This window comes from Sciurus vulgaris (genome assembly GCF_902686455.1).
Source record: "Sciurus vulgaris genome assembly, chromosome: 19".
Lineage (NCBI taxonomy): Eukaryota > Metazoa > Chordata > Mammalia > Rodentia > Sciuridae > Sciurus > Sciurus vulgaris.
This window is the reverse complement of record NC_136480.1, coordinates 25,239,112-25,266,005: the sequence shown is the minus strand read 5'-3', so window position 1 is coordinate 25,266,005 and position 26,894 is coordinate 25,239,112.

Below are 26,894 nucleotides of genomic sequence, written 5' to 3'. Positions count from 1 at the left end.
TTTCAAAGTTTTATGATGGGGTTCAAGCATCAGTAATGTAGTGTGTTGTTTTTCACTAGCTCTCATTTTGTTTCTGTTTCCACCATAAAGTAACAATAAGAATTCAGAATCAAAAACAGTTCATGTAACTTTATGCCAGCTGAGTTTTATAGATCAAGGAAATGATTTGGACAAGATTAGTGTACATTCCTCAGTTATTTTCAGGTTATTACTCTGAACACATTTTTACAATATCTTGGGCATTTTACCAGTAGTTTTGTATTCTTTATATTTACAGTACTTAAAAAACCTGTTTAAAATATTTGGTATTCTCTGAAATTTACTGTAGTTTAACACTGTATGAATAATTCAGAAGACAATCTGTTGAGTCTCTTTCCTCTTGCTCATTTTTTCTGTATCTGTCTATACATTTTCATGTTAATAATTTTACTGGTTAGCCTGAGTACACTGAAATATCAACTCTTCCAACTTTTTTGGGGACTCAGATATCTCTACCAAGTTCATTGCTCCCCAATTTACAGTGTTATTCAAACTATTGAAAATTGCAAGTTTTACTACTTTGTAATTTGTTAATACCTTTGTATCAGGAATTTATCCTATCTGCCTATTGTATTCCTTATTAACATCTTCTGATTTTGAACCCTTGATGCATTTAGCTTACCAGTTTTCCCCCTCCATTGCTTCTTCCATTTTAGTGTGGTATCACTAACTAAATTGTAAGCCCCTTAATACTTTATTTCTCTTCATCAATAAAATATGTTCTTCTTTATATTTAATTTAATTAATTGATTTTTCTCTACTGGAAAGTGAACTTATGGGTGCTGTACCACTAGGTATCTCCTTAGCCTTTTTAATTTATTTTTAAAGTTAAAGACATTGTCTTATATAAGGCAGTTCTTCCAAAATACCCATTAGTCTGTGAACTTGTGATGGCCCTGCATCAACCTTCCAAGTCACAGGATTATAGGCATGTGCCAAATTGCCATCCACTCTCCATAATTTTAAATGACTTGGAAACTAAATTGTTCATTAGCAGGGGTCTTGAATAATCTCAGTTTTAAGGTATTCTGCTAAGTGAAAGAAATAAGTAGGTGAATAGAATTTAGAGTTATACCTTGAAATAATATTTTTGTACTGGGAATTTAACCCAGGAGTGCTCTACCAGTTAGCTACACTCTCTTTTTAAAATTTGGTGTGAGGTTATTGTTAAATTTTCCAGACTGGCCTCCAAGTTAAAACCCTTGTTCCTCAGCCTCCAAATAATTGATATTGTGTGGGTGACACCATTCCCAGAATGTCAAAAAAATGTTTTAATTATTCTGGGGACAGGAGCTAACAGTATAGCTGAAAACATCTCATTAGTTCCATAGACTCTAGGGCTAAGATTAAAATTAACTAGAAATGTTAAAGAAGTAGAATATACATAGACCTTCCTTTTTTTTTTTTTTTTTTTTCGTTAAGGTATTGAGCCCAATACCGCTTTAACACTGAACTCGATACCTACCCCATTTAATTTTTTTTAATTTTAAGACAGAGAATCACAAATTTTCTGAGGCTGGCCTCAAACTTGTTCCTCCTGCCTCAGGCTCCTAAGGTACTAGGATTATAGGCTTGTGTCATCATATACATACCTTGAAAAGGACACTGAGTGGGAACCTGAAAAATCACTTTTTGAACAGGTGATAGAAGATAAACTCAAAGTGTTTATGACACTTCGCGAACTCAAATTATATTTTCAAACCCTGACTCTTCATTTGACAGTTTTTGGAGTTTCTTTGAAGAAACAGAAAAGTAAAATAACATCAGAAACCTGGGGCCATGATCCAATGGTATTATTAACTGCCCTTTCATAAAGAGATATCAGAGAGTTCAGTCATGCTTTGAAGTACATTTGTACAAACAAGGTCAGTTGAGGACACAGCAAGATAGTAGTCATTTTCAAGCTGTGGAGGAAGACCTCACCAGAAACTGATCCTGTTGGCTTCTTAATTTGGACTTCTGTCAGTACTGTAAGAAAATACATTAGTTAAGCCCCACCCCCAGTCTGTGATATTTTGTTATGTCAGTCCAAGTAGACTAAGACAGGTTTATAAGTATTCTGGAGATGGTTCTAGAAAAATTTCCTAGCAGAAAGGGACTCATTAATGGTATCTGTGTTAACAAGGGATTTCCAGGTAGAGGTTTAGTGGATGGAAAGGCATGGAAGTATGAGGAAGTGTGTGGAAAAGAAGATAAGGGAACCTCAGTGAAGAGATGTTTGGAGGTGCTTTGAAATGGGATGCAGGGTCACATCAGACAATGCACTGCTGGAAATGTGGAATAATGGAGCTCATATATGCATACAGTTGTGTGATTTTGAAGATGAACCAAAATTTTAAGCCAAGATCTGAATTTCTTCATTAAATGAGGATTAGTGTTTTTGTTCACTTTTTCTTTTGCAGGGCTGATTAGCAAATGCAAGATCTGGTGCAGGGTGGGCAAACCCTCAACACTGAGCTATATTCCCCAGCTGCCTTGTGAATTTTTTATGAATAATTAATACATTTTAGTGAAATACATGGTTGCATACCAGGCATCTAATAAATATAGCTGTAAAAGATGAAAAATTAAGATCTTTTGGAATCTAACCAAAGTTTAACTCATTACACTCTGCTTGTGGAGGTGAATGCAGATTAGTTGTACATTGTTTTCAGGTGGGGTTAGGGTGGCAGTCTAGGTAGTTGTCTTTGTTTACTCATGTATCTCTGGAGGATAAAGCAGGACCTTTGCTGAATGGGAGAGATCCATTTTGAGAGAGTGGAAAGGGTGGTAATGAGTTTGTTTTAGAGAAGGGAGCCAGCAATGAATAAGGGCACAGAGATGGCTGAGAATATTGGCACACACCTGAAATCCCAGCAAATTAGTTGGCCACAGCCAACTAAGATCTCAAGGTCAAAGTCAGGCTATACATCTTAGATCCTGTCTTAAAAAGAACTGGGAATGTAGCTCAGTGGCAAAGCATATCTGGGTTCAGTCCCCAGCATCAAAAGAGAGAAAAATAGAAGCCAATGAGGACCATGAAACTTGAGGAGTGCCAATCTAAACAATAGATTTTTTTCTTACTAACACTTCACAGAGATGAGAGATTATTGCCTTGGTCCACAATCAGGAGTTTGGAAGATTGAGTGAGATAGAAAGAATGAGAAGTTGAGACTAATGCAAGAATTGGTAGCTGAAATCAGTATTCATGGAATCTGGTTTGGGAAGAAAGTGATGTCAGCAAGTGTCTGCTAGTTATGACATGCCACACATGGCCTGGTGCCTGTTTTTGTATAGCATGTGAACTAAGGATGGTAGTTGTGTTTTTCAGTGGTTGGAAAAAACATCAATATAAAGATATTCTATGATATGGTAATTACATCGACTTCCAATTTCAGTATCCATAAATAAAATTTCACTGAACTACAGCATTGCTCTTTCATTTACATATTTTCTATGTCTACTTTTGCCTTAAAGCAGTAGTATGGTTCAGTAATTGTGACACAAAAGCTATTGTCTGCAAATTCTAAATTATCAGCATCTGACTTTTCACAGGAAGAGTTTACTATTCTTATGCTAGAATATAGCAACATTGAATTCAATAACCAGAAATGAGTAAACTAGTAAGATCAAATGAGAGGAGGAAAGTAAAGATTCAGAGACAGGACAGATGTGTAAGCAATAGAGCATCAAGAGTTAAAGGAGTCAGAAAAGTGACTCCTTTGGGCATGGTACAGGTTGTTTCTTAGACATTGAAGAATCCTATGATGATGGTAAAAGTTGAGGAGCAAAGACTGGAAGAGTTGCTGGAAGTCCAAGTGAAGGTGGAAGAATTGGTACATCAGAAATGGAATTTAGAAGTTTACTACTAATTTAGTAAATAAAATGACAAATATGCCTTTGACGAATACTTTTAAAAAATCATCAATCTGACAAGTACAAAAGTTCTCTATTTTTTATATTTGTAACTACATGATTTAAGATATTTTGTCTATTAATGGTTTTGTAAAAATTCTTCCAAATTTCTGTTGATGAACATGTCCTCTGCTTTAAAAAAAGTTTATTTGTAAATACTCCTTATATATTAGGATAACCTCTGCCACATATTATAACTTTTTCCCCATTTGTGTGTATTATGATACTTTATCATGTTCCTGTTTGATCATGTGCTTTGAAAATGGAATATTTCATTTTTATGTAGTCCTCAGTCTGTCCCTTGGTATTAATTTTTTTGCTTTTCTAAAATCTTGGAATGTCTCTCTGCCTTAAATGAGCTATGTAGTTGTCTGTTTTGTGATTATGATTGCTCAGATGCAGATGAGTTTTTGAATTTTGTTTAACTTGCTCAGAGGCAGATGGGTGACAGAACATGTGAGTAAAATGTGATTACTGATATATTGTGTGTACTTACTTTTCACATAATCTAAACCTCTTTTAATATGTATTTTTCTGGACTTGATTAATGTATGACTACTTATATATGAATTTAACTTCTTACTAATATGTTAGAGATGATAAATTAGAGATGATGGTCCTGTACAAGGTGTATCTATTGTAGTCTTCTTGCTTTTTAACTTTTACCATAATTACAGGGATTTCATTGTCTGGAAAAAAATCTATTCAATCAAATATGAACAATCATCATGACTTCTTTAAACCTTGAGGACCTAATACTCAACACAAGTATTGTGATTATAGATCCTTACTCTAATTTTATTTATTTGGGTTTTTCATCCTTATTTAGCTAAAGATTTATCAATTTTCTTTACATTTTAAAATAACCAGTTTCTCGTTTCATTGATTTGATATTGTTCTTTAGTTTCCACTTTGTTTATTTCTGCCATGATCTTTTATTATTTCTTTAATTCTACTGATTTTAAATTTTGTTATGTTTTTCTAAGACTTTAATGTGTGCATCACTAGGTTATTCTTTTTTCTCTTAAATTTTATTGAGTTCTCTGCTTTTATAATGTAGAAACTCATAGATGTGAGCTTTTCTCTTAGTACTGGTTTTCTTGTATTTTAAGTTCTGGTATGGGATATTTAATTTTTATTTTAGAATTTTTTATTCCCTCTTTGATTTCTTCACTGACACCCATTGTTCTTTACAGAGTATTGTTCAGTCTCCATGTGTTTGCATAATTTTTGTAGTACTCTTGCAGTTGTCTTCTACTTTTATTCCACTATCTTATCACATGCAAGAAATTGTTCACTTTTTAAAATATACTACCACTTGCTGGGTGGGGTAGCATGAGCTTGTAATCCCTTTGACTCAGGGGTCTGAAGCCGGGGGATTATGAGTTTAAAACCAGCCTCAGCAATGTTGAGGCACTAGGCAATTCAGTGAGAACCTATCTCTAAATAAAACACAAAGTGGACTGGGCATGTGGCTCAGTGTTTGAGTGTTCCTGTGTTCATTCCACACTACCCCCAAAAAAATATTAAGTTTTGCTTTGTGTCCTATGTAGAATTTGTTTTGGAGGATATTTCCTGTTCTGATTAAAAGACTGTATTATGTTGCTGGTGGGAGTACTTTGTATATATTAAGTGCAAATGTAATGCTGTTTCCTTGTTGATTTTATTATTATTTTTTTTGTTTGTGGATGATTGACTAGGAAGAGTGAGTATTATAGTCACCCACTGTCAGCAGTTGCACTGTTGTGTACCTGTTCTACCAGCAATTTGGGAGACTGAGGGAGTCAGAAATTTTGATTTAATTTTTAATCAATTTAACCATTAAGAAATGTATCTTATGCACTGCCATATCCTCAGGAGGTGTTGCAGGGTCTAGAATAATAAATGTATCTCTAAGGAATGAGGAAATAGATAACTTTAGCTATGGTCACAAATTAAAGAGTTTTGCAACTAAGATTGAGGTAAACACTACATACAAAGCATAAAAGGCTTATTTTCATGCTTTTAATTTTTAAACAAAGCATAGTGGCACATAGTATGTATATTACAGCTATTGTATGCATGCCAAAAGTATTTTATCTGATTCTAGGGATTAAAACATTCCACAAAAATAAGTCTGAGATAAATACATTTTAAATTATTTTTTTTTTATTTTTAGCTGTTGGATAATCTTGTAGAATGCAATTAATATTTTTTCTTTTTCTCCTAAAAGTTTTTCCTTCTGACTTCATGAAAACTGTCATCCCTACAAACATCCAGTGCATATTATGAAAAATCAAGGTACTGAAGAATTGGGGAGGCAAGGAGGTAAACTGTGAGAAAGAAAAAGGAGGGAAGAAAAATATTACAAGTATGATTTTGATTCTTTTGGACATGTAAGCCATGTAAATGTGCATATATAAAAGTACAGAAAGAAGAAAACTGACATTCAATTTTCTGCATTGAGTAATGTAGAAAGAAAAAAATACCTTTCACAAAGAAAGGAAACACAGGAAGAAAAAGTTTATACAATTTATTTTCTTATGTACGTGACAGGAAAATAATTAAGTTTGGATAGGCTCAATAGAAATCTTGTAAGCATTGAAGAAGAAATAAGATGTGGGCAACCTGCCAATATAAGTATTGAGATTGTGAGTGCAGCTCACAAGGTTTACATTCAAAACCCATAAAGAATACCCATAATTCAATAATTAATTAAGAATAGCCCAATTAAAATGACCTAGGTACAGTGGAACATACCTGTAATCTCAGCAACTTTTTATTTTTTGTGGTACTGGGGATTGAACCCAGGGCCTTGTGCTTGCAAGGCAAACACTCTACCAACTGAGCTATATCCCCAGCCCCTCTCAGCAACTTTTGAGGATGAGGCAAGGTGAAAACAAGTTAGAGGCCAGACCTAACAACTTAGCAAGACACTGTCTCAACATAAATAAAATAAAACAAAACAAAAAATTAAGTAGGCAACTGACATATTGCAATCACAAAGAGGTAACAATGCACATACACTTATGGCTATTTATAAACAACAGGGCTGCAGATGTAGCTCAGTGGTACTGTGTGCTTATTAGCACATGCCAAGTCATTGGTCAATCCCCACCACTGCAAGGGCTTGGTGGTACGTGCAAGCAGAATTAGGTTCTGTAATTATGGTTGTTTACAGAGTGAATTGGCAAGTACCACTTTTTGTATTTGTAGAGTATGTTGAACCCAAAGACATGTCATGGAATTTGAAGGTAGAATATGATGACTGACTAGTATTAGAATGTCCCTTAATTCAAGAAGGCATTCAGCAACAAAACTTTCTGCTTTCTGTGCTCTCAAATGTCCTTCTTCCCCCTTTGAATATTCATCTTGGAAGCTTTTCATCATAGCCCTTTCAGCATGGTGCATGTTCCTATCTGGAGTTATGCCATGTGATGCTATGTTCCTCATGCCACCATCAGGCCCTTATATGATCCACTTACTTGTAGTTGGCATCATCTTTGGGCTGCTAAGAGGACTGTTAGAAATTTTCCACAGGGTCTTGTGCCAGGCAGTCTCTACTGTGTTCAAGAGAATGAACCCATGTGTGAACACAGATAGGCCAGACATTTCTGCATCCTGAGGCAAGTGTACATGGCCCTGGAATTTCCAAGCAGGTGAATTTCTGAGTGCAGCCTAGTTGAGCTGGTGCTCAGCTTGGTGAACCACGTGTCCCCAAGCACACATCCACCGAACCAGACACACTGGAACTGGTGGGGTATAATTATCTGCTGTCGTGATGCCCGGTGTGGCCAAAAGAGTGCAGTGACACCTAGGAGTCTTGCAGCTTAGTGTAAGCCATCAGGCTTCAGAGGAGTACCTTGTCCTGCCTGGTAATCAGGGAACAACAGACCACGGGGTTGTGCTCTCCTGGCCGAAGAGGTTAGAATTACATTTTGGAAAACCTCAGTTCCCTGGCACTCACTCCCTTCTTCTCACATGTGACCATCACAACTCAGCTGGTCCTTGTTTTCAATCTTGGTCTGAAGTGGCCAGGAACAAAAGCTTCTCTGGTTGCCATGAGAACCGTGATGCCATCATGCAGTCAGGTCTTTCCTCTGTGACCTCAGGCGGAATCTGCAGTGCGGGCACCAGGTCATGTGAGCCACTTCTCAAACTCATGTTGAACAAGGCTCAGGATAAACCGTCTTGGGGGAGAAACCAACTGTTCTCCAACTAGAGCCTGGAATCCCTGAGCCATTCCAACCCGACCTGTCCCATACCTGCCCCTTAAACCTGGATTACAGGAGTGCTCCTATTTTTGCTCTCATGTCACAGGAGCACTGGTAACCAAGTGATGTACTATCCTCAGCGCAACTGAATGCAACTGAATCATTGAGAGCTCAGGGATATGAATTTCAGAGCTTAAAATACTCTAACAAATCTGGAGAGTAAAAGCTACAACCATACCAAGAGGAAGATTGAAATTGGATGAGGAATATTTCCTTTCTGCCAGCAAATATGGGTCCTAGAAACCCAGAACCCCAGAGCCATCACCACGTCATGTTGCCTGTTTATATTTCCTGACATCATCTGGCTAAGTTGATGAGGCATTCCCTCATTGAAGGAAACTGGACTTTCCCACTGATTTTCTCTACCTCACTCCTACCTCAGAGGAGAGGCAAGATTCACAACCATCACTGGCTTGCGCATTTTGCATAGCACTCTGCTGCTTAGAATATTCCAAAGGAAAATGCCAAAAGGAAAATGAAATTAAAAAAAATCTAGGAAGTTGTCAGTGAACTGTGAATTGAATAGCGGGGGATGCAATGGTGAATGATCGCCAAAATCTTTTTTTATACTAACAACCTGAGCATATTCTAATATCCACATACTCCTGCCTCTCCTCCTGCCATGTCCTCCATGGATCACTGATATAATTTTCTGCTCAGGTGTTGGGGGCTGCGCCATGTTGGCGGCGCTGGGATGGCGCCTGATCACATCGGCAGCGAGGAGGCTAATAGACATTTTCTCGTCCACGCACACAATGTATGCGCATGTGTTCTCGAGCACCAATTGCCTGCTTGGAGGGTCTCTCCTAATCTTTGCGTAAGAGGCGTGGTCCTGCTCTCCGCGTCCTGGAGGTGATATAAGCGTAGGCGGAGTGAGACAGAGACACGGCAGCCATTAGAAGCAGCCAGAGGGAAAAACACGGACAGCAGCCATTATCAGAAAAGCAGTAGCAGAAGACATGCGGTGTGGCAGTAGCCAGAGAAGACACGCCACAGCAGCCATTAGCAAAATAGCCAGAAGAAAGAACACAGCAGCGAGTAGGGGCAGCGGTGGAAGGCAGATTGCGGATCAGAGAAAAGCCTGTATTTCTTTCAAAGTTTCTCCCTTAAGCAAAGTTTCTTTCTCTCTGACAAACGGGGCCTCTCTCTCTCTCCTCTCAATACAAGTAACAAGCAAGAAACAAAGTCTCTCTCTCTCTCCTCTCAAAGCAAGTAAACCTCATTTCCTCTATCCTCTATGAACAAGCAAGAAAGCAGTGCACTAAAGAGAAAGATAGAAGTGCCTCAGTTTCCACTCCACCACCCATAAGACCCATGCAAGTTGTTGCTGCAGGCAGTGACAAATATCCACAGATTTTGGAACCACAAAGAGCCAGTGACGCTCAGGGATCAGTTACAAATGGTTTCCTCCTTAAATAAAATGGATATTTTTTTCCCTCATGACAAACTGTTAGATCATTGTTCTTGAGATGAAAAAAAATTATGTGCAAGATTTTTGTGCAAAGGAGAATTAAGAATTCCTTAGTCATTGATTGGCTTGTCTAGGGTTGATTCTCTGCATAGAATTTCACAGACACAGAACCTCAGGGGATCAAGTCATGTAACTGAAAGGAGCTCTTCCTGTGCTGATGATATAGCCCATCCCCCAGGGCATTGTCTTTGCAAGTGGAAATGCAGGGGTTCAAATCCCAAGCACCGTGAAATTGGGTGGAAAAAAAGAAAAACAAGAAAATCACTTCTGAATGTTCCAAACTTCCATTCTCTTAAACTATTTGTTTGTTCTCCTCTGTTATTCAGTGAATTTTACAATGATCAAGATATACTCGTTTCACCTGCAAGCAATTTTCATCGACCCCTTTTAGTCCAGAGCTGCACTCAAAGGGAACACTGCATCCCCATTCACCTGCATTGCATAAGGGTACTTGTTCCTTCACATCTTTAAACTCTCATTAGTTCAGACATTACATCTCACACATGACTATGCTATGCCCATCTATCTCCAGTAACTTCTCCAGATAGACAATGTGCACCAGGTTGCAGTGGAAGGAAATTCAAAATGACACCTCACTGCACTGGCCCCTGCCATTTTCCAGGCTTTTTGGACACAATCCCATACTACCAATGTAGAAGACTTCCACACCTGAGCACTTTCCATGAGAAACACAAGGTCTACTTGAAAACCAACATATGAAGGCAAAAGACAGCCACCCCTATCCCTGATTTTCCTAGTCAGTTTTACTTTTCATTGTTTCTGTATGACTTGATGAATAGTGGTAGGATTTGGGGCTGAATCCATGTTAATTAGTGCTGATAGCATTCAGAAGATACAGGGGAATTGTCCACCTACTCTCCCACTATCACTGGAGCTCCAGTGTTCAAATGAACACAGCACATGTAGAGACTCTTGTTAATTTTGATCAATGACCTCAATAGATGCACTGTAGAAGTGGGAAAATCATATGTTGTTCTCATGTTTACCATGGACCTGGGAATTATTGGATTGCATTTCATAAGGTAAAAGAAAAAAAATTCATTGCAAGAAATCACACCAAAAGAAGAAACAAGTGACATTAGTCATGTTGCTGGTTGGTGGTGGTAGAAGCAAGTTCAGAAAAACAATGCACTTGACAATTTGCCAATGCCTGTGGTACATGTTTCTTGCTCAGTAATCTGATCCCACATTTGGATAATCTTGAACCACTCCTGTTTTGATATTCAGGTTTGCCTATGTTGAGTCTTCACTTTTGCCTTTTAGCAGTTTCTGTTTACATCTGTGATATTGCGGTGCAGTCTTTACTTTGAGAGCTGGGTTCAGTGCTACAAATTTCAAATTCAACTCTTTAAAGTTGTAGTTCATGGGTGTAAGTGCTGTGTTTTAAAGAAAGCCTTTTCTCATGGTTCTTGTGCCAGAAAAACTATGAATCAGCGTATGTATAATCAGCTACCCCTTCAGAGCAACAAGAAAGTGTCACAAATTTGCAATGGCTTTCAGGGTCTTGCAAGGAGAATTAGGGTCTGTAATGATGGTTGCTTACATGATAAAATGACAAGTACTACTTTCTATATTTATAGAGTATGTTGAAACTGAACGCATGTTGTGGAAATGGAGGGTAGACCATGTTGGCTAACTAGTGTGAGAATGTGTCTTCATTGAAGAAGGTTTTCAGCACCAACATCCTTCTGCTTTTTTTTGCCAACAGAATGTGCTTGCCCTCCATCTATGAATTATCATCTTGGAAGCTTTACATCATAGCCCTTTCAGCACGGTGTATGTTCCTATCTGGAGTTATGCCATGTGAGGCTGTGTTCCTCATTCCATCAGCAGACTCTCATATGATCCACTGGCTTGTAGGTGGCATACTCGTAGGGCTACTAAGAGGACCTGTAAAAATTTTCCACAGGGCTTTGTGCCAGGCAGGCTCTACTCTGCACAATAGAATGAACCTATGTGTGAACACACATAGGCCAGACATTTCTGCATCTTAAGGTGAGTGTAGGTGGCCCTGGAATTTCCAAGCAGGTAAATTTCTGAGTGCAGCCTATTTGTAAGGCCAGAGCCAAGGAGGTGTGGCCTTGCAGCTGTAGTGAACACCTGGCAAGTTAGCACCATCCTATACTCTGTCCAACATGCTGAGTGAATGACTCCCATGACTGCATAGTAACCTTCAGAACAGATTCCTACCTTGACCTAGAAGATCCACTTCCGTGGTTCCAGATGTCACCTGGCTGAACTTTCTAGGAAAAATGAAGCAACCCTCAAGATTGGGTGTCAGGTGTCCAAATTCGAAGATATCATAAACCACCATGCTCACTTCATGCTCCACTGCCCTAAGCTCTCACCAGCCATGATTCAGTTTGGTTGCTAGGGCTCTAGGCTAGTTTACTGAGTAGGATATTCTGGGTGTGCCCAGAGCTGGAGGAGTGGGTTTAGAATGAAATAGTGTTGGAGCAGGAGCACAGCTTGTTATCCACATGTCCCCAAGCACACCTCCACTTAACAAGGTGCAGAGAAATTGGTGTGCGATGATTGCCTGCTGTCATGATGCCTGCTGTCCTGCCTGCTGTTTGGCCAAACCAGTGCAGTGACACCTATCAGTCTTACAGCTTAGTGTGTGCTGTCAGGCTTCAGAAGAGTACCTTGGCCTGCCTCGTCCTGCAGGGACCCACGAAACAAGGGATCGTGCTTTCCTGGCTGAAGAGGTTAGAATCACATATTGGAAAACCTCAGTTTCCTGACATTCACTCCCTTCTTGCCTCTGATTATCACAACTCAGCTGGTGCTTGTTGTGAATTTTGATATGAAGCGGCCAGGAGCAGAAGCTTCTCTGGTTTCCATGGGAACCATAATGCCATGTGCTGTCCAGCTTTTCCTCTGTGACCTCAGGTGGAATCTGCATTTTGGGCACCAGGTCATGGGAGCCACTCCTCAAACTCCATGTTGCAGAAATCTCGGGAAAAAAACTCTGGGGGGAGAAACCAACAGTTCTTCAACTGGAGCCTGGAATCCCTGAGCCATTCTCAGCCAACTTTCCAGATGCCTGCCCCATCCACCTAGAATACAGAAGCTCTCCCATTTTTGCACTTCTGTAACAGGAGCACTGGTAAGCAAGTGAGGCATTGTCCTCAGTTCAACTGAATGCAACTGAATCATTGAAAGGTTAGGGATATGAATTTCAGTGCATAAACTACTCTAACAAAACTTTTTTTTTTAATTTTTTTAATTAAAAATCATAAATTTACATAGGGGAATGTTGTTTGATTCACTCTATTATTTTTTCCTTACCCCCCACCCCTCCCACCACTCTTTTCCCTCTATACCGTCCTTCTTTCTTTCATTCTTACAACCCTCCTTATCCCTAACCCTAAACTTAACCCTAACCCTAACGCTAACCCCTCCTACCCCCCATTGTATGTCCTCATCCGCTTATCAGCGAGATCATTCGTCCTTTAGTTTTTTGAGATTGGCTTATCTCACTTAGCATGATATTCTCCAATTTCATCCATTTGCCTGCAAATGGCATAATTTTATCTTTCTTCATGGCTGAGTAATATATCATTGTATATATATTCCACAGTTTCTTTATCCATTCATCAACTGAAAGGCATCTAGGTTGGTTCCACAATCTGGCTATAGTGAATTCAGCAGCTATGAACGTTGATGTGGCTGTATTTCTGTAGTATGCTGATTTTAAGTCCTTTGGGTATAGGCCAAGGAGTGGGATAGCTGGGTGAAATGGTAGTTCCATTCCAAGCTTTCTGAGGAATCTCCATACTGGTTTCCAGAGGGGCTGCACTAATTTGCAACCCCACCAACAATGTATGAGTATACCTTTTTCCCCACATCCTTGCCAACACCTATTGTTGTTTGTATTCTTGATAATCACCATTCTAATTGGGATGAGATGAAATCTTAGGGTAGTTTTGATTTACATTTCTCTTTTTACTAGAGATGTTGAACATTTTTTAATATATCTGTTGATTGCTTGTACATCTTCTTCTGTGAAGTGTCTGTTCATTTCCTTAGCCCATTTGTTGATTGGATTATTTGTATTTTTGGTGTAGAGTTCTTTGAGTTCTTTATATATTCTGGAAATTAGTGCTATATCTGAAATATGAGTGGCAAAGATATTCTCCCACTCTGTAGGCACTTTCTTCACTTTACTGATAGTTTCCTTTGCTGAGAGAAAGCTTTTCAGTTTGAATCTATCCCACTTGTTGATTCTTCCTTTTATTTCTTGTGCTATGGGAGTCTGATCCTAAGCCAACAAGTTGAAGGTTTGGACCTACTTTTTCTTCTATAAGATGTTGGGTTTCTGGTCTGATTTCGAGGTCCTTGATCCATTTTGAGTTGAGTTTTGTGCAGGGTAAGTGATAGGGGTTTAATTTCATTCTGTTAATATCGTTTTCCAGTTTTCCCAGCACCATTTTTTGAGGAGGCTCTAACAAATCTTGAGAGTAAAAGATACAAAAATAGTGAGAGGAAGATTGAAATTGGATGAGGAATGTTTCCCTTCTGCCAGCAAATATGGGTCCCAGAAACCCAAAACCCAAGAGCCATCACCACGTGATTTACCTGTTTATAATTCATGACATCCTCTGGCTAAGTGGATGAGGTATTTCCTCATTGAAGGAAACTGGCCTTTCCCAGGAGAAACAACTTCCTCTGCCTCACCCCTACCTCAGATGATAGGCAAGTACCGAAACCATCAATGGCTTGTGCATTTTGCAGAGCACTCTGCTGCTCAGAATTTGCCAAAGTAAAATGCCATAAGGAATATGAAGAAAAAAAAATCAAGGAAAGTGTCAGTGGACTGTGAATTCATTGGCTTGGGATGCAACAGTGAATGATCACCAAAATCTTTTTTCATACTAACAACCTAAGCATATTCTAATACCCACCTAATCCTGCCTCTCCTCCTGCATGGAAAACTGATAAATTTTTCTGTTCAAGAATCAGATATAACCGGTTTCCTCCTTAAGTAAAAAAATGGGATATTTCTTTCACTCACGACAAACCCCTAGATTGTGGGTCTTGAGATGCAAAAAAGTTATTTGCAAGATTGTTGTGAAAGGAGAATTAAGAATTCCTTCATTATAGATTGGCTTTGTCTCGGGATGCTCCTCTGCATAGAACTGCATGACACAGAATCAGGGGATCAAGTCATGTACTTTAAAGGAGCTCTTCCTCTCCTGATGATATAGCTCTTCCCTTAGGGCCCTGTCTTTCCAAGAGGAAATGCCAGGGTTCAAATCCCCAGCACCTTGGGATTGAGGGAAAAAAAAAAAAAAAACAAGGAAAACACTTCTGAAGGTTCCAAACTTCTGTCCTCTCAAACTATTTGTTTGTTTTCTTCTGTTATTCAGTGAAATTGACACTGTTCTAAATCTACTAGTTTCACCTGCAAGCAATTTCCATTGAAACCTTTCAGGCCCCAGCTGCACTCAAAAAGGGCACTGATTCCCCAGTCACCTGCATGGCTTAAGGGTATGTGTTCCTTCACATAATTCAACTCTCATTAGTTAAGTGGTGGCATGTCACACATGCTGTGCTTTGCCCATCTATTCCAGCAACTCCTCCAGAAAAGCAATGTGCACCAGGTTGCAGTGGAAGGAAATTCAAAATGACACCTCACTAGCCCTTGCCAATTTCTAGGCTTTTTGGACACAATCCCATACTACCAATGAAGGAGACTTCCACACCTGAGCACTTTCCGTGTGAAATACAAGGTCTACTTGAAACCCAATATGTGAAGGCATAAGAGAGCTGCCCCTGGCCCTGATATTCCTAGATAGTTTTACTATGCATTTTAGTTAGTACTCATAGCATTCAGGAGAAATGGGGGAATTTGCCACTTACTCTCCCACTATCACTGGAGCTACAGTGCTAAAAGGAACATAGCACATGTAGAGACAGGTATTAGAATATGTGTTCATTGAAGAAGGCTTTCATAAACAACATCCTTCTGTGTTTTGTACCAACAAGTTGTGCTTGCCCTCCCTCTATGAATATTCATCTTGGAAGCTTTTTATCATTCTCCTTCAGCACGGTGCATGTTCCTATCTGGAGTTATTCCTTATGATGCTGTGTTCCTCAAGCCATCAGCAGGATCTTATATGATCCAGTGGCTTCTAGGTGGCATCCTCCTGGGGCTGCTAAGAGGACCTGCAAAATTTTTCACACAGGCACTTGTGCCAGGCAGGCTCTAGTATGCTCAAATGAATGAACACATGTGTGATCACAGATAGGCCAGACATTTCTGCATCTCAAGGTGAGTACAGGTGTAGCTTCCCTGTGGCCTGTGACTCCAGTCAGAGCTCCAAAGGGGAGCCAGCAATCCTCTCTGAGAGGGGCCTGCTTCAAGTGCAAACGTGAAGGTCACTGGGTTCATCAGTGTCCAAACCCATGGCCCCACACCAGGCCATGTCCCACCTGCAACCAAGCAGGACACTGGAAGAGTGACTGCCTTATGGCCAGTCTCTCCCCAGAGTCTCTACACAGAGGTGTGGCCAGCCAGGCAATTCCTTTCCATGAGATTTTGGGATTCACAGAAGACTGAAGGAGCCCAATTTGAGGACTTCTATAACCCTAGCCAGGCCCAAAGTGAAAGCTCCAGGTAAATGGTAAGTCCACAATTTTTCTTGTGGACACGGGGGCCACCTATTTTGTCTTTCCTGTGCACTGTAAGCCTTTATTTCCTTCCCAGGTTTCAGTTATGGGAATTGATTAAAAACCCTCCTTACAAAGCAGAATAGCTAAATTAGCCTGTGCACTACAGGGACATCCTTTTACATAACCATTCCTAGTTATTCATTCCTGTCCAGGCCCCTCCTAGGAAGAGATGTTCTCCGACCCTTGAAAACCACCCTACAGCTCCTTCCCAGGCACACTGCTAATGCTCACCTTCTCCTACCTTTGTTTCATACATTCTCTAGTACCCCCACACCACCTACCCTACCATTGGCCCCCAAGTCTGGGACACCTCAAAACCAGTCATAGCCTCCCACCACAAACCAGTCCTTATCCAACGGATACCTCAAGCTATGTTTCCTTCATGTCCCATTTCCAATTTCCTGTATTCACAGGGAAGGACTTAAATCCATTATAGACCAGTTGCTTACTCAGGAACTTCTTATCCCGACTAACTCCACTTGTAACACCCCTATATGTCAGTACATAAACCCTCAGAAACCTATCACTTTCTCCAGGATCTCCATCTAATTAACGAGGCAGTTATCCCCATCCACCCAGTAGTTCCTAACCCTTACACCCTTCTTTACCACATCCCCCCTTCTACCACCCACTTCAAGTCCCAGATCTCAAAGATGCATTCTTTTTTATTTTGATTTTTTTATTGAAACAAATGCGATATATGTTGTTTCTGTGTGTACATGGTGTAGCAGCATATGATTTGCATAGTCATACATTTACATAGGGTTGATGTTTGATTCATTCTGTTATTTTTTCCTACCCCCCACCCTTCCAACCCCTCTTTTCCCTCTATACATTCCCTCCTTTCTCCATTCTTACTCCTCTCCCACTGCCTATTATATATCATCATCCCCTTATCAGCCCGATCATTCATTCTTTGGTTTTTTGAGATTTGCTTATCTCAATTAGCATGATATTCTCCAATTTTATCCATTTGCCTGCAATTCCCATAGTTTTTTTAAATGTTTATGGATGAGTAATATTCCATTGTATATATATAGTAATATTCCATTGTATATATATATACCACAGTTTCTTTATCCCAATCATCATTTGAAGGACATCTAGGTTGGTTCCACAATCTGGCTATTGTGAATTGAGGAGCTATGAACATTGATGTGGCTTTTATCTCTGTAGTGTGCTGATTTTAAGTCCTTTGGGTATAGGCCAAGAAGTGGGATAGCTGGGTCAAATGGTGGGTCCATTCCATGTTTTCTAAGGAATCTCCATACTGCTTTCCAGTGTGGTTGCACTAATTTGCAGCCACACCAGCAATGTATGAGTGTACCTTTCTCCCCACATCCCCTCCAACACTTATTGTTGCTTGTATTCTTGATAATCATCATTCTAAGTGGGGTGAGATGGAATCTGAGGTTAGTTTTGATTTGCATTTCCTTTATTACTAAAGATGTTGAACATTTTCTCATATATTTGTTGATTGCTTGTAGAGCTTCTTCTGTGAAGCATCTGTTCATATCCTTAGCTCATTTGTTTGATTGGGTTATTTGTATTTTTTGTGTAGAGTTTTTGAGTTCTTTATATATTCTAGAAATTAGTGACCTGTCTGAAGTATGAGTGGCAAAGTTTTTCTCCCACTCTGTAGGCTCTTTCTTCACATTGCTGATAGTTGCCTTTGCTGAGAGAAAGCTATTTAGTTTGAATCTATCCCAGTTATTATTGAGTCTTGCTTTTATTTCTTGTGCTACGGGAGTCCTGTTAAGGAAGTCTGATTTTAAACCAACAAGTTGAAGATTTGGACCTACATTTTCTTCTATAAGATTCAGGGTATCTGGTCTGATTTCAAGGTCCTTGATCTATTGTGAGTTGATTTTTGTGCAGCATGAGAAATAGGGGTTTAATTTCATTTTGCTGCATATGGATTTCCAGTTTTCCCAGCACCATTTGTTGAAGAGGCTATCTTTTCTCCATTGCATATTTTTGACACCTTAGTCTAGTATGAGAAGATTGTATTATTTGGGTTTGTGTCTATTCTGTACCATTGACCTACCTGTCTATTTTGGTGTCAATACCATGCTATTTTTGTTACTATTGCTTTGTAGTAGAGTTGAATTTCTGGTATTGTTATACCCCCTGTTTAATTCTTCCTGCTAAGTACTGCTCTACATATTCTGGGTTTCTTATTCTTCCAGATGAATTTCATGATTGATTGCTCTATTTCTGTAAGGTACATCATTGGGATTTTAATTGTAATTGCATTGAATCTGTATAGCACTTTTGGTAGTATGGCCATTTTGACAATATTAATTCTGCCTATCAAAGAACATGAGAGATCGTTCCATCTTCTATGGTCTTCCTCAATTTCTTTCCTCAATGTTTTGTCATTTTCATTGTAGAGATCTTTAACCTTTTAGTTAGATTGATACCCAAGTATTTTATTTTTTTGAGGCTATTGCAAATGTAGTTGTTTTCCTCATTTCCCTTTCAGATATTTTATCACTTTTGTATAAAAATTCTTTAGATTTATTCCTGTTGATTTTATAGCCTGCTATTTAGCTGAATTTATTGATGAGGTCTACAAATTTTCTGGAGAAGTTTTTTGGATATTCTAAATATAGAATCATGTCATCAGCAAATAGTGACAGCTGAAGTTCCTCTTTTCCTGTCCATAACCCTTTAATTTCTTTAGTCTGCCTAATTGCTCTGGCTAGAGTTTCGAGGACAATGTTGAATAGAAGTGGTGAAAGAGGACATTCCTGTCTTGTTCCTGTTTTTAAAGGGAATGGTTTCAGTTTTTCTCCATTAAGAATGATGTTGGCCATAGGTTTAGCATAAATAGCCTTTACAATGTTCAGGTATGTTCCTGCTATCCCTATTTTTTCTAGTGTTTTAAGCATAAAGGAGTGTTGTATTTTGTCGAACGTTTTTTCTGCATCAAGTGAAATAATCATATGATTCTTTTCTTTAAGTCTATTGACATGATGGATTATGTTTATTGATTTAGGGATGTTAAACCATCCTTGCATTCCAGGGATGAACCCCACTTGATCCTGGTGCATGATTTTCTTAATATGTTTTTTGATACAGTTTGCCAATATTTTGTTAAGGATCTTTGCATCTATATTCATTAGGGATATTGGTCTAAAATCTTTTTTCTTTCATATGTCTTTGCCTGTTTGGGTATGAGGGTGATATTAGCTTCATAGAATGAGTTTGTTTGGGTACCCTCCTTTTTTATTTCCTGGAAAACTTTGAGAAGTATTGAAATGTGATCTTTGAAGGTGTTGTAGAACTCAGTTGAGAATCCATCTCGTCCTGAGGTTTCCTTGGATAGTAGGTTTTTAATAGCTTCTTCTATTTCATTGCTTGATATAAATCTGTATAAATTGTGTATGTCCTCCTTGTTCAGTTTGGAAGAAGCATATGTATATGTCTGTAGAAATTTGTCAATATCTTTCTTTGTAGTTTCTTTTTTTTTTTTTTTTTGGAGTACAGATTTTCAAAGTAGGTTCTCATTATGTTCTGTATCTCAGTGGTGTCTGTTGTGATATTTCCTTTGTCATCACAAATTTTAGTAATTTGAGTTTTCTTTCTCCTTCTCTTTGTTAGTGTGGCGAAGGGTTTATCTATTTTGTTTACTTTTTCAAAGAACAAGCTTTTTGTTTCTTCAATTTTTGAATTTTTTCTTTTGTTTCAATTTCATTGATTTCAGCTTTGATTTTAATTAATTCCTGTCTTCTACTACTTTTGCTGTTATTCTGTTCTTCTTTTCCTAGGGCTTAAGCTGTAATATTAGAAAATTTAGTTGTTGTAGTTGTTGACATTTCATTTTTTTCTGGAATGCACTCCATGCAATGAATTTTCCTCTTAGTACCGCTTTCATAGTGTCCCAGAGATTTTTATATGTTGTATCATCGTTCTCATTGACCTCTAAGAATTTTCTTATCTTCTCCCTGATGTTTTATGTTATCCATGTTTCATTCAATAGCATCTTATTTAGTCTCCAGGTGTTGGAGAAGTTTATGTTTTTTATTTTGTCATTGATTTCTACTCTCAGTCCATTTTGATCTGCTAGAAAACAAGGCAGTACCTCTGCTTTTTTGCATTTCCTGAGGGCTGTTTTGGGTCATAACATATTGTCTATTTTCTAAAAGGTTCCATATGCTGCTGAGAAGAAAGTGAATCCACTTGTTGATGGATGGAATATTCTATATTTGTCTATTAAGTCAAGGTTATTGATTGTATTATTGAGTTCTATGGTTTCTTCAGTTGGTTTTTGTTTGGAAGATCTATCTAGTGGTGACAGCAGTGCATTAAAATCACTCAGAATTATTGTGTTATGGTCTATGTGATTCCTGAAATTGAGAAGGATTTGTTTGATGTACAGGGATGCACCATTGTTTGGGGCATAAATATTTACTATCATTTGACTTGCTGATTTATGGTTCCCTTAAGCAGTATGAAATGTCCTTCTTTATCCCTTCTGTCTATCTTTGGCTTGAAGTCCACTTTCTCTGATATAAGGATGGAAATCCCCACTTTTTTACTGAGTCCATGTTTGTGGTATTTTTTTTCCCATTCTTTCACCTTTAGTCTCTGGATGTCTTTTCTATGAGATGAATCTTTTGTCAAAGATGTGTTCTTTGCAGTTCCCCTTTACCCCGATTCCTATTACCTCTTTTTCTTCATATGGGAGGATCCTACATCCTTTAGGCCTCAACAGCTGACATGGAAAGTTTTACCCCAAGACTTCTGAGACAGTCCTCACCTTTGTGGGCAAGCCTTAGCTGAGGATTTGGCTACTTGTGACTTTGGAAGTAGCACAATCCTAAATATTTGGATGACCTCCTCCTATGAGGTCCATCCCTCAAAGCCTCCCAAACTCACACTGCCCAGTTCCTTAACTCCCTAGGGTCTCAAGGCTATCTAGTCTCTGCAGCCAAAAGCCTACTCACAACACCTTCAGTCATGTATTTGGGCATATTCCTCACTCCTACCTCTAAGAGTCTCACAGACAGAATCCAAGCCCTGCATAACTTATAGGTGTCAGAAATGGCAGATTCCAGTCTTTTCTTTCTAGGTTTAGCTATATTTTTTTTTAGTCACTGGGTCCCTAATTTTGCACTTCTTGCCAAACCCCTATATCAGGGAGCAAAGAAGACTCTACATGGGCCCCTTACCACCCCCAAGATAATAGCTAACTCTTTTTACAAGCTCAAGGATGCTCTTACATCCTCCTCTGCTCTCTCTCCCCAACCCTAACCATCCTTTCCACCTCTTCACAAATGAAAAACAGGGTGTTGCCACTGGCTTCCTCACACAGCCAACAGGACCTTCTTACATACCAGTGGCATATCTCTCCAGGCAGCTTGATTCCATGACTTGCAGGTGGCTATCATGTCTCCAATCACTGGCAACAGCAGCTGAACTAAGTAAGGAAGCTCTAAAACTCACCCTACTTCAACTAGTAACTGTGTTTTCCACCCATCAATTGCAGGACTTCTTAAACCATAAACCCCTTCCACACCCACAGGTGCTAAAGATGCTACATTCACCTCATGAAGACCTCTTCAATTATACACTCCCCTCACCTAACCTAATCATTTTTGTAGATGTCAGTTCTGTACTGGGTCCCAACAGATGCTGTAAAGCTGCCTACGCAGTTGTCACTACCACCTCAGTTCTGGAATCCAATTGCCTTCCAGAAGGGACCATTTCCCAAAAGGCAGAACTCTTTGCTCTGATCAGGGCTCTAATTTTATCCATAGGTGAACAGGTCAACATCTACACAAATTCCAAATATGCCTTCCTGCTTGCTCACTCAAATTAAGCTATATGGAAGGAGTGTGAATTTTTCACCACAAAGAGTTCACCAGATAGGAAAGAAAAACAGAAGGTTCTAAGTATGGGAATGTATTCAGTAGAAAGTAAAAGAATATTTCTAGGTAAAAAAAGTTCTTGTGTGATGCAATATATAAGGGTCAAAGTAAGTACTAAGAAAGTCTGTGTCAGGCAAGAGCAAATTTAAACAAGTTTGCATATAACTAAATTGGTAGTAGGTACAAGAGACAGGCTATGGTCTAATTCCTGTGCAAGAATCCTATAAGCTCTGACATTGATCTCAGGCATACAGCTCTCAGGTAGGAAGGAATTTCTTTGCCAGATAACCAGTGTTTCCTCAGTTCCCTTCTCTGTTTCCTGCCTGCCTTGCAGTAACTTTGGACAGTGGACTTCCATGAAAGCAACACAGAGCTGCCACCATTGCACTTTGCAGCTGTAAAAAGTTACGTAGATGTCCTAGTCTCTGTAACTTTTCTGAAAACAAGAATAATGCTTACATACTCTATAACCTGATAATAAGACATATATAAAGATTGCTGACATAACTCTTTAGACCTGCATTTCTATCAGAGAATAGAGTTTCATCTGATCTCTGTTTAATCTTCAAAAGCTGTTTTGTTAAAAGCCCCTCCTTATCTGAAATAAGGTTCTGCCTCACCTGGCTGCATGTTAAAATCGCTTCAAAATAAGCAAGACTTTAATTCATTTAAACTTGTATTCAAAAGTTTGATGTTTGCTGTAAAGATTACTGTGATCTCAAACAGGGGATATAATAATTTACTCAGCCAGAATTCAAGATACCTATTGCACAAATGGAATATATTACTGTTGGTGATTCCATTTTGTGTTTTATTTGTGAACTCTGTTGCCTAATTAATATTTGCAGAACTATTGCTTCAAGAGCAAACACTGTAAATTAACTTAAAAGAGTAAGGCATGACTGATAGGACAGATAACATAAACCCCAATTAAATAAAGGGGTGAATAACTGTAAAGTCATAGATATTGAAGTTAAATCCCAGAACTCTTACTTTATAACTGGTGAGACTAACTTGCTGGATGATTAAGATTGAATTTAAAAATTGAGTTTAAATATAGAGGCCAAAAATGTCAATAACAGGTCAATTTGACCAGCTTGATCTTAGACACCTAACAAAACAGTTAAAACCAAAATCTAGCCAATCTTTAGCATTTAAGAGAAAAAAGAGTTAAATGCAACCTAAGATGTAGACTTGTATTAACCTCCATAGAATAAAGACTGAAAGCTACAAGAGATAAATTTTTAGGCAGATGTACCTGATAACTATCAAGAGAAACTGCCAGAATCAGGAGCTTTTAATCAGTTTAAGGCCTACAGATCCTCCTAAACTACATAGGTAGACTTAATCTATGCTTGCTAGTATGATTATCTAACCCTAAGTCACAGGAATATAGGGATCTCTACTAAACACAGGTTATACAAACAAGAGGACTTAATTATGCAGTCACTGAAAACCAAAAGCTAGAAGAGCAACCCCAGAAGGCACTAGAGGAATCTGCTTCCAGCCTCTGACATCCCTGCAAAGATGAATAACATTTATTGCTCAAGTTTCCTTGCAGAACCGTTGAGTACTAGATCTGACAGCAAAGGGGGAACACGTCTCTTTCTAAAATAATGTTGTTGCTGCATCAATGAAACTGGTCCAATGTTGATACTCTCAGATGTCTAAATAAAAGGCTGAAGGAAGAAGAATCAAATGATCCCTGACCAGAATTGCAGAACTCCACTCTTGTCATCTGGCTCACCCCTACCCTTAACCCTCTATTTGTGATAAGATTTCTGCTAACGATTGCTCCCTGTCTCTCAGGTTTGCCTGGAACAGCATGAGTGAGATTTCCAGGGTGACATACAACCAGATACTCCTACACTTTTATAGGCGCCTTCCCACTGACCTAAAATAGGAACCTTTTTCTCCTCATGATGTCCCCTAACATGCAGGAAGTAGCCAGACAGACTCGGCACCCTATATTACCAAAAAGGTCAGGATGTTAGGTCGGAAATTAGGTGACTGTAGGGGGCAAATCTGAGCAGCCAGAACAAAGACTGGGACACCAAAGGAGACAAGAAAGTTTGCAGCAAGGTGGATGAAAGTTTCACTGACCTTCACACCCTTTTGTTACTCAACAGGAACCTCTCACATCTCAGTCTATAAAAGCCCTGAACAGCCAGGGCCACGTGTGGTTTTCTCCGTGTCCCTATACCCCTGGGGGTCTGGGAATTTTACCTGAGAGCCAAATTCCAATAAAGCTTGCTTTGGCCACTTTCTGTCCCATTTTATTTGGCTGCTAACTGTGCCTTCCTGAGCTAACATTTGATCCCCATGCAGAGACCCGCCAAGCTTATAGCAGTGGCAGAAAATTCAAAATGACACCTCACTGGCCCTTGCCAATTTCCAGGCTTTTTGGACACAATCCCAGACTGCCAATGAAGGCGACTTTCACACCTGAGCATTTTCCATGTGAAACACTAGGTCTACTGGAAAACCAACATTTGAAGGCAAAAGACAGCCTTTCATGGCCCTGATTTTTCTACTCAGCTTTACTCTTTGTTGGCGTGATTATCACTTGATAAAACAATGGTAAGATTTGGGGCTGAATCCATGTTAGTTAGTGCTGATAGCATTCAGGAGAAATGAGGGAATTTACCACCTACTCTACCACTACCACTGGAGCTCCAGTGTTTAAAAAAACAGTGCACATGTACAGAATCTTGTTAATTTTGATGGATGTTCTCAGTAGATGCACTGTAGAAGTGGGAAAAGCATATGTTGTTCTCATGTTTACCACAGATCTGGGAATTATTGGATTGCACTTGGTAAGCTTAAAAATAAAATTCATTGCAAGAACTCACACTGAAGGAAGAAACCAGTGACATTAGGCATGTTGCAGGTTGGTGGTGGGTAGAAGCAATTCCAGAAATAAAATGCACTTGACATTTTGCCAATGCATGTGGTACCAGATTCCTGTTCTGTAAGTCAGATCCCACATTTGGATCATCTTGAACTACTCCTGTTTTGATATTTGATATGGTATGATTTTTGATATGGTGTGATATTTGATATTTGATATGGGTTTTGCCCATGTTGGGTCTTCACTTTTGTCTTTTAGCAGAGCTCTTTCCGTTTACACTTATGTTATTACGGTGCAGTCTTTATTTTGAGAGCTGGGTTCAGTGCTGCATATTCCAAATTCAACTCATTTAAATTGTAATTCATGGGTGTAAGTGCTGTATTTTTTTTAAAGTTTTTCAAATGGTTCTTGTGCCAGATAAACTATGAATCAGCATATTTATAATCAGTTGCCCCTTGAGAGCAAGAAGAAAGAGCCACAAATTTGCAAGGGCTTTGAGGTTCTTTCAAGCAGAGTTTGGTTCTCTAATGATGGTTGCTTTCAGGAAGAGCTGACAAGTACTACGTCCTCTATTTTTAGAGTATATTGAATCTGAAGATGTGTCATGAAATTTGAGTGTAGACCATGTTGGCTGACTAATATTAGAATGTGTCTTCAATGAAAAAGGCTTTCAGCACCAAGAGCCTGCTGCTTTCAGTGACAATAAAATATCTTTTTACTGCCTCTATGAGTATTCATCCAGGAAGCATTTAGCTTTACTACCTCTATGAGTATTCATCCTGGAAGCTTTTTATTTCAGCATGGTGCATGTTCCTATCTGGAGTTATGTCATGTGATGCTGTGTTCCTCATGCCATCAGCAGGCTCTCATATGAAACACTGGCTTGTAGGTGGCATCCTCCTGGGGCTGCTAAGAGGACTGTTGGAAATTTTCCACAGGGCCTTGTTCCAAGCAGGCTCTAGTCTGTTCAGGAGAATGAACATATGTGTGATTCACAGATAGGCCAGATATTTCTGCATCTCAAGTTAAGTATACGTGGCCCTGGAATTTCCAAGCAGGTAAATTTCTGAGTGCAGCCTAGTTGTAAGGCCAGAGCCAAAGAAGTATGGCCTTGCAGCTGTAGTGAGCACAGAATATCTCTCCTGGCATATCAGCACCATCCTATGCTCCATCCAACACGCTGAGTGAATGACTCCCATGACTGAATATTAGCCTTCAGAAGAGGCACCCACCTTCACCTAGAAGACTCACTTCCCAGGTTCCAACTGTCGCCTGGCTGAACTTTCTAGTAAAAAAAGAAGAAATCATTGAAGCCAGAATTAAGGACAGATAGTGTAGAAATAGGGGATCCAGTGAAATCCAGGAAATGAAGCCATGAAGTCATATTCCTCTGGAAGTTGGAGACTGCCCCTGGAAGAATGGGATATCAAGGATCTCTAGAGCCCATTGATTACCAAATTTACCTGTCTTTATCAAGGACTGCAAGCATGGAGCTGCTAACTAATGCCCTCTGGGCCCTTAGCTTCCTGAATCATCTTGGCCCTCCCCCTGCCCATGGCATCTCACTTATGAGAAACCAGGCCTTTTCATATAGGCAGGAAGGAGAGATAAGGGGGAGAGAACTGGAGAACAAAAGAGACTTTAACCTATAAAATATGTAGGGTGAGCTCACTTCTTGGGAATTTAGAACATCAGCCATGGCCCCTTTTTTCCTGCCGGGAGTAGTTTATATTATTACTTTTAAATAAAACCTGCTGAATATGCTTGCCTTGGCATGCCTCTCTAGTATTCAAACTTCAACATGAGAAGGA